Source organism: Pempheris klunzingeri, unplaced genomic scaffold, assembly GCF_042242105.1.
Source record: "Pempheris klunzingeri isolate RE-2024b unplaced genomic scaffold, fPemKlu1.hap1 Scaffold_188, whole genome shotgun sequence".
NCBI lineage: Eukaryota > Metazoa > Chordata > Actinopteri > Acropomatiformes > Pempheridae > Pempheris > Pempheris klunzingeri.
In genome coordinates, this window is record NW_027255091.1 from 19,451 (window position 1) to 37,014 (window position 17,564).

Here is a 17,564-nt window from a genome sequence, read left to right on the forward strand (position 1 = left end):
TTTAAATATAACATATGGGAACTATTCCATTCAATAGTACATAAAAATTTTGCTTTTTTTTATAGAAAGTTTCCAATATTTTTTGATATGTTGTTTTTATAGAATATTCCTGATGCTAATCGAGAACCTCAAAAAATTTTGAGATTATTTCTTAAGGAATTAGACGATCAGATACTAGATTGTGTAAATATATATATTTTGTTGTATATTATCTTGATCAAATTTAAGAAGAGTGATTCAAATTCATTGCATGAATTAAAATTATCACTACAAGTCTATATGAAGAACCTTATACCTATTATACGAAAAGTGCTCAATAGTAATATTTTGGATTCATTAAAGTATATATTATTATAGATAAATATGTTTGACTAAAATTTATTATTCTTTTAGATTCTTATATTGGTTTTTTGCTAAATTAGTTAAATCAGCAAGCGTTGTGCTATATTCGAAAGTATTATAGTTATATTGCTTATACGCTATACTAACTTTGAATATATTTAGTTGGATATTAATTGTTTATTGCCACAAATCTTAGATATGCTTATATTTCCTCCAAATAAAAATGAACACCCAGATAATGCCAAAAAGTGGCAACTTCTCTATTTGGATATGTTTATACTTGGTGTTGCAAAATTAGATTATAAACGTGATGAATTTATAAAAAGAAAACTAAAAAAATTCTTTACACAATTTTTTATTGGACTAACAACTCTTTTCTATTATAATCCAAATAAGGATTGTCAATTTGTGGTAATTTTAATTTATATCTAAAAGAAGTTTGTAGTGTGTATTACACTTTGCTTATGGACAAGGAAAACTTTTTATTTTTATTATATTATCTGTAAAATCTCTATTATTTTTTTAGATCATACTTGAAGATTCATTCTCAATAAATCCATCTTCAAAAATATGGTAGTTTTCATGATAAAATATTCTCCACAATTTTTTCCTGCACTATTAAAATTACATTTAAAGCACTTTTATATAGTGATTTTCGTGAGTTTGTTATAGAAATGATCAATTTTAGCCATTTATCACCTCTACAACCTACAAGATCCTCTCTTTCTGTATTCAATTATTCTTTTTGATTTTTTTAATCTATATTTTGTAAAGGTTTTCTTCTATTTAAAGACTATCTTTTATAAGACTCAAGATATCAATGTTAATCTCAGGGATTTCGGCGTAATATGCCCACAAATATTATATTGCCTTCTTACCTTTAAACAGCAACAGTTGCAATATAATTTGGAAATTAAAAATTTGCTTGCCATTGGTAAATATTTTCTAATAATAAGTAATGTGATTTTACCTAGTTAATGATATATTCACTCATGTACTTGGATCTATGGATTCAGTCACTGATAATTGTATTTGTCAGAACTTTTAGTATATATTACACTCACAACGTGCTTTATAATTGTGTTATTTATTGACTGTACCTTTTAGTGGTGTGATTATGGAAATACTTCAAGATTTTATTAAAAAATTTATCAAAGAATATAACGTTATTTCATAATATATCACGTTATGAAATTAATTTGAACCTTTTACTTTAGATGATAGTTATTCATGTAATTTTGATGATTAAAGATTCAAATCCTGCATTTATACTACCTATGAAACCCAGTCTTTTAGAAACCATGACTAATTCATATGATAATATTTCTAAAGATATTATTCATAAGTTCAATCAACTATTTGTATAATGACATTTTGCGATTAATTATTTTCATGTTTTATTAATATTCAATAATTCTTACAAATATATTTCAAATTATTGCGATTCTGCGCACATTGCAAATTTGTTCAATTATAAAGGTGATTTTTAATTCCATATACATTTACTTTTCACTATATTTTTTCTTAGTTTCGTTAAAAATGTTCTAATCGAGCATCTGTTTTTTGTAGTAAAAAAAATATAAAAAAGATGGTTTATCTTAGACCGGTTCACTTATTCAATAATTCAAGTTTTTTGTCATATAACTTGAAATACTTTTCTTATAATTATAGAATTTTTAAAATGTCATTATTTACTAATTTGTTAATATCATTATTTAATTAAATATATTTACTACCATTTTAAGAAAGAGAAACATGTTTACTGGTAACTTTTATGAATAGCATTATTCAGTAAAACGTAATAATGGTCAAGTAATTTTAGTAGTAGTATTCAATTACAGTCATATCATAAAATTTATTATTATTTTCTTTCTAACATATAATTTGCTAGATTTGTAGATTGTCTAAGGTGTTAATTTTGTAATTCCATCGTGTTTTTGGCCTATTGTTATCTACCTATTTAATCATCCTGAACTTTCGTTATTATTCGTGATAAAGGAGGGTTATGTGTAATTTTAAAATTATATTTGCTATGGAGAATATTGACATTATCAGCGTACTCGATTATGGATACTTTCGAGAGGACAATGAATGCATCACTAAAATTTAATTGAATGAATTTATGTGTGCGAAAGGATATTAGTGATGGTTTTCATTTAATATAAATGTACATAAAGAAGCTTTTAAAAGACGGTTTAATCTTTGAAATGTTGAAACAATTAATGGAAAGGATTTTTATTGATTTTTTGTTTTCTCCAGCATCCCTCTTTTACCTGTGTTTACATTCAAAAACATTTTGGCATATCAGGCCATACTAAAATATTAGACTAGAAGTCAATTATAAGAGATCTGATGGCATGCAAATTAAGTGATCAATGATAATAAATTGGAGACAAAATTATACGAATTGATGGGACACAAACTACAAAAGAATTTTTAATGTTGTTCGGACATTAAAAAAGAATAATATTGGATGATTGATTGAATTTATGAGGATGAAAATTGTTTTTTAAAATTAACAAATAGAAGAAATTTTCGAAAACATCATTATGGAAAATTTGGAGGGTAAGTCATCTGTATGGACAGATGGTTGGGGTTACTAAAATAGACTGGCACATCTTGGATTCATTTACGGGGCTTTATTTCGCAAAATAAAGTTTGTTTCTAGTAAAGAAGTCCACATAATTAACATTGAAGCCACGTAGGGAGCATTTAAGAGATATTATATGAATGCTACCAACAAGAATCCAAATTCTTTTTCTGGGTATGTAGCAGATTTTATATATAAAAAACATATTTTGGGAAAGGGTTACGAACTATATATCAACATATTATGAATTTATAAATGTTTTACAATTAATAGCCGAAGTCTTCCGATCGTGTATTTTTCGTGACGATGGTCGCACGGATACCATGTTATAGGCGTTTTTTGTAATATACGCACTTATTCTCAAAAATTAAGAAATTAATACTTTCTTTAAAAAGTAACAGCCTATTTTAATGATCTACTAGTTCTAAAAATAATAGAAAAATGTTTGGAGTTGAAATTTACCTAACTAATTAAATTAATCTACTATTATTAATTAATATTTCTAAAATAAAGATTTTTATGAAATACTCAACATTAATTTTTTTAATATAAACAATTTTTGAAATGGTTATAAATGTTCTAGAAAAATTATACAAATTTTGACATATAATGCGGCAAAATTTAGTATTAAATTCCGCAGTTTATCTTGGTATAACTATGAAAAAATATTTCTAGAAAGATGACTAATCAATAGTACTTTAGCATGATAAACTATGATATTTTACCTTATATGAACGAATATCTCTCATTGCATAATTATGGTGGCAAGTCATTTTCACATAATATTTATTTGGTAATTCGTACATCAGTGTAACTCATGAGTTATAGCTGGTACCTATACAATACATAAAGCTTAGTGCTAGGTATTTTAATCAAATTAAAGCAATTGACAATCGTTTATCGCGCAGGAATAAGTCATGATTATCCATTCTATAACACATTATTATAGGTTTCCCATTATAATTTGTGTATTATTTTAAATAACACTATAAAGTATTCTTTTTTTATTATGTTGTAAAAATGAAAGGTAGTTGACTAAACTTTTATAAGCTAATTTGTATTAATTATTGTAAAACAGTTTTGTTATTCGTGAGACTAATATGCTTTTGACGTATACACATTGTTATCTTTGGCATTTAAAATAAACGTTTCTATGTTTTAATTACATCTACATGCTCTTCTATCCTGTTTAATTATGTAAGCTTTGTTTTAAGATAATTCTCTTATTTCCAATTGAAAGTTTTGAATTGTAGTTGATTGTCTATTTTCCAAGGCTCAAATTATTTAGAGAACAAAGCCTTATAATACTACCAAAACTTATGTAACTTTTTTTTAAAAATTACACAGATCCATATGCAGTTTACAGATGATACTTCAGGTTATATAACGTCTATGACGTTCGACTAATCAAATTACTAATATTGTAAGCTATTTATGTATAGAGACAATGTATTTTTGATGTGATAAATTTTTTAACATCATAAAAGCAAGTTATATCTTATATTATAAATTAAAAAATATATAAAATAGATTCCTTAAGAGACATACAGGATTTCTCATTTTTGACTTAATGATAAGATAAACTCGTTTCCTATAAATTTTATACGTATATATTCCAATTAATTAAATCGTAATAATTTTCATTAAATACAAATGATTTCATAATATTGACTATTAAATAAATGTGTTAACTAATTATTATAGTTGACTTTGCTTGGAAAAGTTGTCCATACCGATCCTTATTTTAAAAATACCTAAAATTTTGTTTTATATGGAAAAAAACAAAGTCATAAATACTGCAATTCTATGATTAGGAGATCCATTTTATTTTCATTAATAGCTAAGCTTATATCATTATCAACCAGATTTAATTTATAATGTTAAAAACTTGACGCACCCTTTGGGTCGTAGAGTTTAAATTGTTCTAGCTCTCTTTACATAACACCATAGATAACAAAATAAGTTTATACCTTCATCAAGCACTCAAAAAATCTCTGCTCATTATTCAGCTGTGGTATTGGTATCTAACGTACTAAACATTCTCGGTGTGAATCACAAACAATCCTACACTTTACTAATTCTCGCTCTATGTAAATGTTCTCTATGTAACAGAAGGATTATTTCATATCTTTGGTTTCATCATTACCTACATTGACCTTCATCAAGCTACCTTCAAAGATAGCATGATCCAAAATATATAGCTAGCACAAATTTATTATCGTAGCTACTAATTTCAGATGGCAAGTAAGGACGATAGTGATTGTGAGCATTCGTTAATTTCACGTCCATTTGTGCTAAAATAGTCTATGCTTATAACTCATCTGTCATGTTAACAATATTTGATATGATATAGACAATAAGACGACTATCAATAACAAAGTAATTCAAAACTGGCCATAAGTACATTGCATAATAACTAATATGGGTCCAAAATACACAGTATTGCTTTTTGTATATTTTACTAGTTTTGCTTTTAAAAAATTTTTTATTTAATTTATTGTTTAAATATTGCTTCCTTTTACGAGTGTATTTTTAAATTTCCCAGATTATAAGGATCATAGAAAAAGTGGATTGTAGGAGATTCATATTAAAATTTCGAGCATAATTAGCTACTACTCTGTGACGTATATCGCGCTACATCATTCTTACTTATAATTAGGATATCAAATCATGTGATTTTCGTTAGATCGACACAATATTTTTATCTACCAACATTAAAAGTACCTTCTAACAACATTTTCAAAAAATATAATAAACTATTCCCATTTTTTTAATTATACATCTAGCTTAATATATGTTAATTATTCTAAATATGATTATAACTCGTTTATAAATAGAAAAAGTAAATATCTGATTTCAGTGAGAATTAGGTAGTATATCATATATATACTATCACGATGTGATTAAATGCTATATTTGGTAAGAATCTACCAAAATAACAAATTTATAACCTAAAAACTATGATAGAATGGTACAATCACCATAATCCTCAAAATTAATTATGTTTATTTAAAAAAACTTTATGGCACAGCTGGTATTCTGTAGTTTCTTAAATTTATATTTTCATTATTGTTTATCTCCATATCTTCCCGCTTTTTTTAATAATTCTTTATCTCTACTGAATATGGTATCGTGAGTAATTATTTGACTGTAATTGGAAAATGCTTACCTATATATAAAAATATAGGGCTATTTTGGAATGTTAGTATACAGTATTTACTAAAGAACTATGCAGTATACAAAACTATAACAAAGATTAGAATGATTGATTACACGATGAAGACCTAATTAATATAAAATTGATATTGAGTAAGAACTCAACTAATGAGTATCATATATAGATAACTATAAATGATAAACATAATCTTTTAAATCTAAATAACTTACATAAATCAATTTGAATATGTCAGGGCATATTCTGATAATATTTTAAGTCTGAAGTATTTGGAAGATTGTTAATGATGTAAAACTTTATAATATGTACAATATTTCAGACATATAGTTTTTAGTACTATAGATGCTTAAGTGTGTCGATACCAAAAATTTAACCATGGTATAATATATAATACTATTTATATGTAATTATAAGATACAAATTAGTCTGAAAATTAATGATCAATGATGGTTTCCATAAAAATATTAACTTTATTATTTACTTGTTTAAACCCCACTGAATAGCTGTTTTCTCAATAAAAATGGAATGGTGGTTCATTTATCATTAAGAAAGAATTTTAATGGTATAAAATATAAATTTTTTTTAGTTACGAGGTTAAACCCCCTGGCGCAGCTTATTGGGCTGTGAAGTTGAAGTTGGTCAGACTTGCTTCATTGAACGCTGTAGGCACCGCAGCGGAGTTTTTCGATCATATGTCAACCATATGACATCACATACCAGCTCCGACTTATTAAAATGTGTAGTGTGGGAATTTAACCCACTAAACATCCTCGTTTTGGGGGGACCACCACCCCTACCCTATCCATCTATTGGACGTTGGCTCTATGGGAATCACCTTAATAGAGACAGGAATTCACTATCGTACCCTAGTGCATCAGCACTCGATTTTGCTCTCCCATCAGGCTTCCTCCCACTACCAGCACGTACTATAATTTTTTTATATAGAAACATGCAATTACCATAGTGTTCCTACCAACTTCGGATTAAGGGATACGATGGACCGGAAACAGTGAACGGCACCAGGATTCGAATTCATGACCTTGGGGTCATGAGTTCTAAGCCAATACCACTAAATCATCTGTCCGCTACATATAAAATATTAATCATCGCTTGATTAAATATAATTTGCAACAAAAGTGTTTTAACTGTAGATCATAAATTCTTAAAAAACCATTTTATTAATATATAAAAGGGGTCGTATTTATAGCTACTATCATAATAATTGTAATGATAAGGCTGATAATAGTCATATATTTATGTATAACTATATAACTAACAACCTGTGCGTTTTAATGTTAAATAAGTTTCTAAATTAGTGATATTATCAAGTTTTATGGCATTTTTAAAGATTTACTTTAATGCTTAAAATTAATTTTTAAAGATCAAATACTTCACTTTTGCAATTCGATGATACGAATAACTGATTATAAAATTTACTAAGTTATTTTTATTTTAAAGCCTATAAAAATACGAAATATACCAGAAAGCTGCTTTTTATTAAAAAATATATTAATTTTATTTTTCATATTGTGCTTCATCCTTTACTATGGATTAATAACAAATGATATTAAATTAGCTTCTTATATATTATATAGAAAACTGTTATTGTGCGGAGTATTTTTAATAATATCTACACAATATTGGCGAATAAAATGTGTTTCCGATCAAATCGTAACAAGTACGCACGGTTTAATATCCCCTTTTATAAGAAATTTGGTTTTAGTTTATTATTGTAATGGGTTATAATTCAAATTATGTATCAAGCGAGGATGATCACATTGGCGCTACAAAAATAGAGAAACTTAAAAAAATAAAAATATTGTTAAATCAGTGAGTAGGAAAAATTTACCCTTATAAATGTACACACGCTAAATAAGTCTGTGGACTTTAATATTAATTTATTTTGTGTAAAATACATTAATTTTGGTCTTTTAAAAAATCTAGAATTACACCAATCAATGATCGTAAGGTTGATAAAAATGTATTACCACAAGGGCACCTAATAATGGTTACTTAGGATCTATACGCTTAATACCACAACAACGATTATATTAGAGATTATACAAAAAAATTTTAATCAAATTCAACATTTTGTAGAAACTGTCGAATTTCCTGTCTATGTTCTTGAAAAGTACATATTTATAGTCTTTAATGCTTAAAAGTATTATATTAAATAAATATTAGTTGTGACATTGTCAAAAATTCACTAAGGAATATTCTAAATATGTGATTTTATATAAATGATGTAAGATAACTATATTTTTTCTATGTTAGAATTTTTTAAAGACACATTGATCAACTTTTATTGAATAAATTATTGTGTTATTTGTCATTACATGTTAGGCAAGATTCTTTGTTGAATCCCGTGCCAATCTACTCAAAAATGAATAGGATTTCAAAAATATACACTTAATAGATACAAATAGTGCGTTTAGAATATGGGATTACAATCTACATACTAGCTCATTAACAATTCTTTTATTCATTGAATTTCTTACAAAGCAGACTTAGGATATAGATAGTAGAAACACGCGTTATATCTTAAATTATGCTATGTACATGTATAGCTTTATATGAAACTAATTTAATTAGATTATTTATTTCAAATGTCATATCTTTGGCGCAGCATATTGGGTTAGGACACAAGTCAGTCAGACTAGCTCAATCAAAAGTTTTAGGTACCGAAGCTGAGTCACACTATTGTCGGTTGCTCCATATTTCACCAAACAGAACAATAGCATGTTATTCCGTCGTAACGTAAACGTTTAGCTGTAAAAAACCATTTTTACTAATTGCAACGTCTAAACCACAAATTTTTTACATAGATCTGGTGGAAAATTGAATTAAATAGGGCGATATTTACTCTCATTTCCTGATGTATTAATATATGAATTCTCTCTCAAGTAGAACTTTCTTAGTCTATTAACATAATCTAATGTATTATAGTAATATGAAATTATCGTAGCATTCTTACTTATTCCCGATCAAAGTATAAGAAAGACAGAAGACTCTTTTCAGGCGGGATTTTAACTTACAAAAGTTAGGTTAATACTCATTAGATTAGCCTATACTGTTGAGCTATTTGATCCCTACGGTAGGAATTATAGCTATGGCTTAATGAAATAGTTACCCTCTAATGATAACAGCATATATTCTTTTTCTTTATCCAGCTGTAGCACGTTTGAAGAGTTCAAAATGTAATCAGGGCTAAATCCATTATTAACAAAATTGGATTTACAATTAGACAGGAAATATGTGACACAACTACCTATCCACTGCATTTCTTGATGATTATGGGACAAGTGACATAAGTAATTATAGTAAATAGCTTAGCAGTATAATTAAAAAATATTACCGTGTAAACTTTATATATTTATATATAAAATATTAGGTTAAATTTACTCTCAACTCTTTCATTTAAGGAATAAAATTAGGGTTTCTTCAAATACTCTCCCTAAGATGTTATATTGCATACTTAATCCTATCCATAATTAATGGATGTATCAAATTAGTCGCATTTATACTTATGACCGATTTATGCCGAGCATAAATATTACGTTAGTAAACTACATATCTATCAAGATACATTTTTTCTAGATGCTGATTATAATAAAAACATTTTACTTCAAAAATCTCAATAAGAAACAAGCATCCATCATATGAAAAATATAAGAAAAGCTTTCGCCAATTAAAAAATTGTTACTAATAATATATGACTAATGACTTAATAAAATCTTTCGTTACTTAATGACCATTACTTTTTTCATAAACATGAATTTTTAATTTTTTTAATTACGAGGTACAGTCCCCAGTGCATCTTATTAGATTGTAAAACTTAAGTTTGTCAACCTTGCTTCATTGAACGCTCTAGGTACCGCAGCAGAGTTATTCGTCATAATTCACCTACACACACCACACAGCTGCTCCGAAATTTTTTTCTGCGGCAGTTGGGTATTCACTCCTCTAAAAATTCGCGTTTTGAGGCGATCGACACCTATACCCTGTCCATCTATTGAGCGTTATCCTATGAGAATCACCTCAACCAAGGCAGCAATTTACTTAACATCGCAGTACATTAACACTCTATTTCACACTACCAAGATAAGCTATAATTTTCTTTATAGAAGCATGCAATTATAATTGTGATCTACTAACTTCGAATTAAGGGATATGAAAGAATAAAAACAGTAGGTGGCACCTGATCTCGAACCCATGGCCATGAAGCCAGCGAGTCAAGCCTACACTACTAAGCCATCTGTGTATTGTATGAATTCTTGACTCCGTAAGGAAGATGGACTAAATGAATTGAATGATCATTATGTACCTTTAAAAGATTTTTTTAAGTATATGGCTGGCTGGAAGTTAATTATAGTGAAAGTTTGGTGATTTGTTTGATTGTAAATGAAGGGAATCATTTTAATGAAATTACCTATATACAGAATACATCGTGTTTAAGATTTAGTTGTTTGTTTTTACGGCATATTTTTTTATTATGCAAAATAATATATTACACAGTGTAAAATACGAAAAAACTAATAAAAAACGGCTAAAAATACGACGTTAAAAAAAGTATGCCATGTACCGTAAAGTGATTCATAGTATTTAGTTCAATTAAGTATTCCTAATGTTTTATAACTAACTAAAACTCTCCATATTCATAAATAGAATTATTTAATTTATAGGGATTTACGTCGAATAACGTCATTTATCCAGAATTTGTGAAAAAAAATATATTGTTCCAACTACACAAAATATATGCACAAATTGTACCTTATTAAGTAGAAAAAAGTAATTTTAGACAATTAATTTTAAAAAAATATTATAATTTTTCTGATATTAAATTACATCATAATTAAAAAAAATATTTTTTAGATATCGCTAATTCAGGAAGCTAATGTTTTTTTATTTGAGTACTGCTTTAGCATAGAGTCATTTTGAAATTTATCTTGTCCTTTAGTATCAAATGATTCACTATCTATCCCTTTTATGAAAGTAAATCCTTTTACAATAAAATTAATTAGCTTTTTTTCATTTTTTGTTTTTCTCTCGCTGAAAACGTTTTCGATGGAATTTAGAAATAGTGAGTAGGGAGGTAAATACGTCATAGTTATATTTTGATTATTAATAGATTCCTGAATCCTATTACGTGATGAACACATGCCTTATTCATTATGAAAATTTGGTATGAGTACTTAATTCTTAACAATTACTGTTTGATTTAAAAATGTACTTTATTCATTTGTCCTCAATTTACAAAAAAATGATCATCCCATATATATTAATTCGCGCGTAACCCACACGTTACAGTTCTATTCTGCATTTCAAGGATGTATGCAAAACTACCAAAAGAAAAACAACCTTTACATGCTCGTGACGTAACACTATTTCAAACTTTATCTAAAAAAGTGGAGCGACTATTTCTTCAAGTAGCTACTTACGCAAAAACACTGCTATAAAGATAAACAAATAGCTACATTTGTATGACTACTTCACTCCTCATGTACAGTTACAAATGTTTGTAGCATATAGCGAAATCGTATTATGCATTTACCGATTGCAGTCGTATTGGCAACAACTCCTATAACTATTCCAGCTTTATGTGAAAAAGGGGTTTTTTAACTTCATTGTCGTATCTTCACCCAATCAACATATGATTAAATTCTTATCAGTTATACTTTATTTAGATCCTGTGTCACCATCTTTTTTATCTATTGTAGTCCTGTCAATTTTTAGGTAGTTTCTAACAATAGGAGACAGCTTTTTTTGTAACAAAACCAGTCAAACTATAGATGTACTAGTCCTCCTATTATTAGGATGCATAGTAATTATCTCTCCTCATTAATCTAAAACATTCCAACGAGTTATAAATAGAGCATGTTTATTCCTATTTCTTTGAAAATACCGATTTAAATGTACAACATCAATTGGTCATTGTTTACATAATCCTTTATATGTATTAAAATAGAATTTGAACACTTTATGATTATTATTTTCTTGGTTTAATATTATATAGTTACTATAAGTTCGATTACTTAACTTTACCCACATGTTGTATAAGTGACGCTATTTGTTGTAAAATCATATACATTTGTAATTTATGTATCTATTGAGAAACATTGTATATTGACAATTAATTTTGTTTAATTTGTTAACATAAAATAGGTAAGAAATCTCAGATTGTAGAAAAATTCAAAAATATTTTCACCGAAAAACAACGACTCTATGTTAATGTGTGCTGCTAGTCAAGATTTTTAGGATTTCGTGCTCAAATCCCAGACCCAGAAACTTTTTAACATCTTACGTTTCTTCGAACTATAATCGGCAGGTTTGCTAGCCTAATTACATGTTTCTGTACAAAAAATTATGGATCTTACTATTATGGGAGGTATTAATGAAGAAAAGGTGAAATCGAGTATTTCTGAAACGGCGTATGGGAGTAAATCAGTACACTATTGAAGTGATTATTAATTAATAAACTATTTCCATGAAATGAATAGAGTAGGATGACAGTCATTAAGAACCAGGTCATTTATTATCTTAAGCTCTTGCACTACTTTAGAATAGTAAGTTTGATGAAAATTACGTTACATACTACCTTTTTCAGTGCCTTAAGCGTGTAATGGATAATTTATGACAAATTTGAACTTCATATCTCAATAAGCGCTGTCATAGTTTTGACCTTGAAAATAAAAAACCTATATTTTAGTAAGGTAAAACTATCCTATTTACACCGATGTTATATATTTATATATAGAAGAATCTTGAACATATAACATCTTTTACTAAAATATCATTGCTTTTCTTTTGTTAATTGTCTTAATTGATTCACTGCGTCGATACAATTAATCTAACTGCTCATACATTTTCTAGTAAACACTATCTATCAACGCACTGCTAAATTTGGTTTAGAATTGAGTATAATATCGTTAGTTTTTAAAGTGTTTTTTTCAATCATCAAAACCACTTGTAGTTCAGGTATTAATGATTATGTGTGACGAACCAGTTAAAAAAATCTTCGTCATTAACAGAAAAACTCATATGGTGAATGATTTTTTATATGAATTAGTCAAATAATATTATAATCTTTTTAATTACTATTTTCTTATACATTAGATATGTAATTTGTCACTATTATTAAACTTAACCTTATAAGGCAACTACGCACAAAACACATTCAAATTTATATTAATTAATGCAATAAAACAAAACTAATTGTTTTTAAAAGAAATATTGTAGAAGACTGTTTGGTTATGTTTTTTTTAGAAATACGTTGTTTAGATATGTGTCAGGTATTTTCTCCGCTTCTATATTTCATTCTTCTTAAATTTCATTATAATTAGTTAATCAAATATCTCACTCATAAAACACCCTATATATGTAATTAAGAAATAGATCATAGCTTTTATAATATTCCTAAAGTAATTTAATTATAAAATTTTCAAATTAAATATAATAGAAAAGTTCTAAATACACATAAATGTATAATCCGTTAAGTGCTTAAAGTATAAGGATAGTCATAAAAGATACAGGTTAATACAACAAGATCGTAAGAGGAAATATTATACAAAGGCGTATGTAAGCTTATATTGTAAAACTTCAAGTTAAACATCATTTAAACGGTGTTAGTCATCTCAATTGATTTGGGTAACCATATTTCCACCCAAGTTATATTAAATAATTATCATTGGGTGTTTTTAGAAGCAATTTCTGCATACCAAATGAGGTTTCAATATCAAACGTACATAAATGTATAATTTAAAGCAATTTTATCAACTTTCAGGGTGACGCTTGTTTCTATTTCAATTTCATATTATAAAAAACCTATTTATTCAAATTAAGTAAAATAAAAAAATGAGATTCATTCTACGAAAAAATTTTGACTGACAACTAGCTTGCTTATATTTTGACGATATATTATGACTAAATCGCATATTTATCAACCATGATGCAGAGTATGTAAATTAAGAAGAGTGTGTATTATGATAGCATTTAAGTTTTTCTTTATATTAAAAAAATAGTATGTAAACTTAAAAAAATAATTATTAATGGCAAGAAACCACTAATGAATGGACTTTTTTTCTAAATAGAACTTAAATAAAGACTTTTTTCTAAATAGAACTTAAATAAAGACTTTTTTGTTCTATAAAATTTCGTGACCTAGCCAGAAAATAGTCAAATCAAAATTTTAAATAATTCTTAGGTAACACACATTATTCTCTTCAAGATTTTTATAGCATTATGACTTTGCGGTGGTCTTCTAATACCAGACCAGATTTGTATATCACAAGTGTACTATATGTAAAACTCTAAAAAAAATTTTATAGAGCAATGAATACAAGATTAAAAGTTATTCAAAATGAATTTTTAAAAAAATCATATCTGAAAATCAAAGTATACAGAACATTTTCAAGCGTTTGTGTATCTATAGTATAACTTATTTTTATATTAATTATTATTTCGTGTCACTGGGGGAATATAAAAGTAACGTCGTAAAATATAAGAATACTAAACTATGCTAATTTTGAATTATAAACACAGAATTATGATTTTTACAAATAACTTTTTATTCTTTTAATTATTAATTATTTTGTGAAGACTATTTTATAAGATAAAGAAATAGAAACAACACATATAAATAAAAAAAAGGGTCAATCTCTATTTTCAATCCATTTGCATAGACTGCATCAAAAGTAAAACAATTTAGAAATTCAAAAAAATTTACGACACTATATTATTCCATGAAATACTGACAGAGAATCTTAGAGAGTTGAAACTCTTCAAATTTACAAGAAATCCAGTCAAATTAATTTTAAAAAGACTTGTCATGCGCCAAAAAATTTCTAGATAAAAGATCGACGCTTTCATATTAATTAATTGGAATTTTTATTGGTTTGAAAAAATTTTAAATGAATTTTACAGTATTATAACGTCCAAGAATAAAACAAAAAACAACTTTATTTTCGAACGTGTCAAAAATGCATGCGCCATTTAATTAACTGTTCTACCCCATTGTGAAATTTTTTTTAACGTTTTAAAAAAAGTCAATATAAATTGATATACTCATAATATTTTTTTCTTTAATAGAAATTATATGGTCTATTTTAATGAATGACATGAAATTTTCAACGTTACGGGTATATTATGTTAATGTAATAATAAGTTTATTTGCTGATTAAATAACATTTAAATCGAAAAAATGATTTATAATAACCACATCTTATAATCATATTGCAAAATAAAGGTAATTGAATTTTCAAAAAACAACTCGAAACAAATTTTCGGGATTGATCGTAATAGCGAACATCTGCCTCACGAGGAATCTTTAGATGGCTTCTAAAGTTGGAAAGAAGACGGAACTTACAGAAATTGTACGTGAATGTACTATTAATATTCATAAGCGATTATATAATGTGTAATTAAATAAACATATAATATTCTATATTTTATATTCTCGTGTATGATTTCCTAATTTTTATAGTTCACACAAAAAACACGCTATAAAAGCTATCAAAATTATTAAATCGTTCGCTCAGAAAAACATGAGGACACAGATTGTAAAGATTGACGGTGAACTCAATAAATTTATGTGGAGCAAAGGTCTGCGTAAAGTACCAGTTAGAGTACGCGTAAAAATGGAACGAAAATTGTCTGATGATGATGATTCTGCCCATAATTCTACACATTAGTTTCTTATATTCCTGTCGCTTCTTTCAAGGTAATTTATTCATTTTATATAAAGGGCTCAGTTATTTAATGCTTTGTAGGCCTACAGAATGTTACTAGTGAAGCTGTTGAATTCTAATAGTTTAGATTAACTTTGGTATATTATTTCTCGTTATGTGATGAATTTAAACAGGTTTGTGTTCTAATTTATGCGCATTTTCCAATAATAAGCATTGCATTATAATTTAAAGTTTTTTTTAGTCATTCACTAAAGATATGTATAACAGTGCAGGTTTAGAATGATATGACTTACTAAAGTATATTTAGTAACTTATTTATTTTAAGAATGTACATTTTTTCAAATCTATATCATGCGCTTCGGTATAGGCTTATTTTAGATATAAAACTAACACTATTGAGTTTCTTCTTAAGATGTTGTATATCATGAATTAACTAAATTTGTATATGATGCAAATGTATTTTTGCTCTTTTATTCTGTAGGTTAGCGCTCCTTATTGTTAAAGCACCTTAATTAGTTAAAAATTATTCATTTACAAATGGGATGACTGACAGTTAGAACCGATGAATGATAATTTTGCAATCTATATTTTGATATGTAATAGTATCTAGTTGTTTCAGTATGATATTTAAAAGTCTCAAGTGGTGTATTTAGCTTTATAGAGAACGTGCAGATTTTTGCCATGCTTTATCTACTCGCTAGTTTTCTTTTATGAAAAACTTTATGCAACGCAAAAACATTGAATTATCATATCACGCATGTTTTTACCTTCTAATCTACTAATATTCTCTGATATGTACAATTAAAGTGATAAATCATCACACAGAACGGCATCTGTATCATTGTTTAAGTTTTTTGTTTATAAAATAAAATTAAAATTACGTACTTTTTAAAATTTGAAATACAATTAGCTTAGCATACAAAATTATTTAAAATTATTCACTAAGTAAATTTTAAGTTTTAATTATTTCTCATCAACACATTTTGGATAGCAGCTTGCATAGTGCTTGTTGTAATTCAGGTACTTATTCCTAATTACATCTTTCGGACATGTATTAAACATGTCCCAGTAAGTTCTGCTTTGATCTTTCATGTTTGTTACTTTTTTCTTAGATGGTAAAACAGCTGTTGAATTAAAATAGGAAAAGATGAATTGTGAATCTATTTGTAGTAAAGTAATAGGGCACCCTGTATTGCTTTTTCTACAATTTCTATAATTAAAATTTTGTAAAATCTAATTTCATCCATAATCAGAAAATGGTCCTAAATTGTAAGGAATTTAAACTCTTATAAAACATCAGTTAAGTATTAAAGAAAGAAACATTCATAAACATTTAGTACCTGCATGAACACAGCATTTTTGCTTTTTTTAATTAGTTTTAGCAATGAGGATGATATTTTGTAACTTTATGATTTTTAATAGGACATATATATAAAATTAATCGCTGACTTTCCAAAAGGTCTCTGTGCGTAGACAATTCGGACTTGTCATTTAGATAGCGTCTACCAGTGGTTGGTTTATCTTGTTGAAATAGTTTATCATACAGCTAAGCATATAAATTTTAAAACGTATAGATTATCAGATTTTTTTGACATAATTCCCTTTCTAAAGCGAAGACTAATACTTTTATGTAAAAAGTTAAACTATAAATTACACGCACTATTCTTTGCATCGATACATTACCATTAATACTGATCTGGAAAATCTCTTTTATTGCACACAGTGTAGTAGTCTATTCACCATCTGCTAGTTATTCAAAAATGATTTGTTTATC

At 27.0% G+C, this 17,564-nt stretch overlaps 1 pseudogene; it reads left to right on the plus strand.

Moving 5' to 3' along the window:
• Positions 1–15,433: 15,433 nt before the first annotated feature.
• On the plus strand, positions 15,434–15,822 carry LOC139225409 (large ribosomal subunit protein eL31-like; annotated as a pseudogene).
• The last annotated feature ends 1,742 nt before the right edge of the window (positions 15,823–17,564 follow it).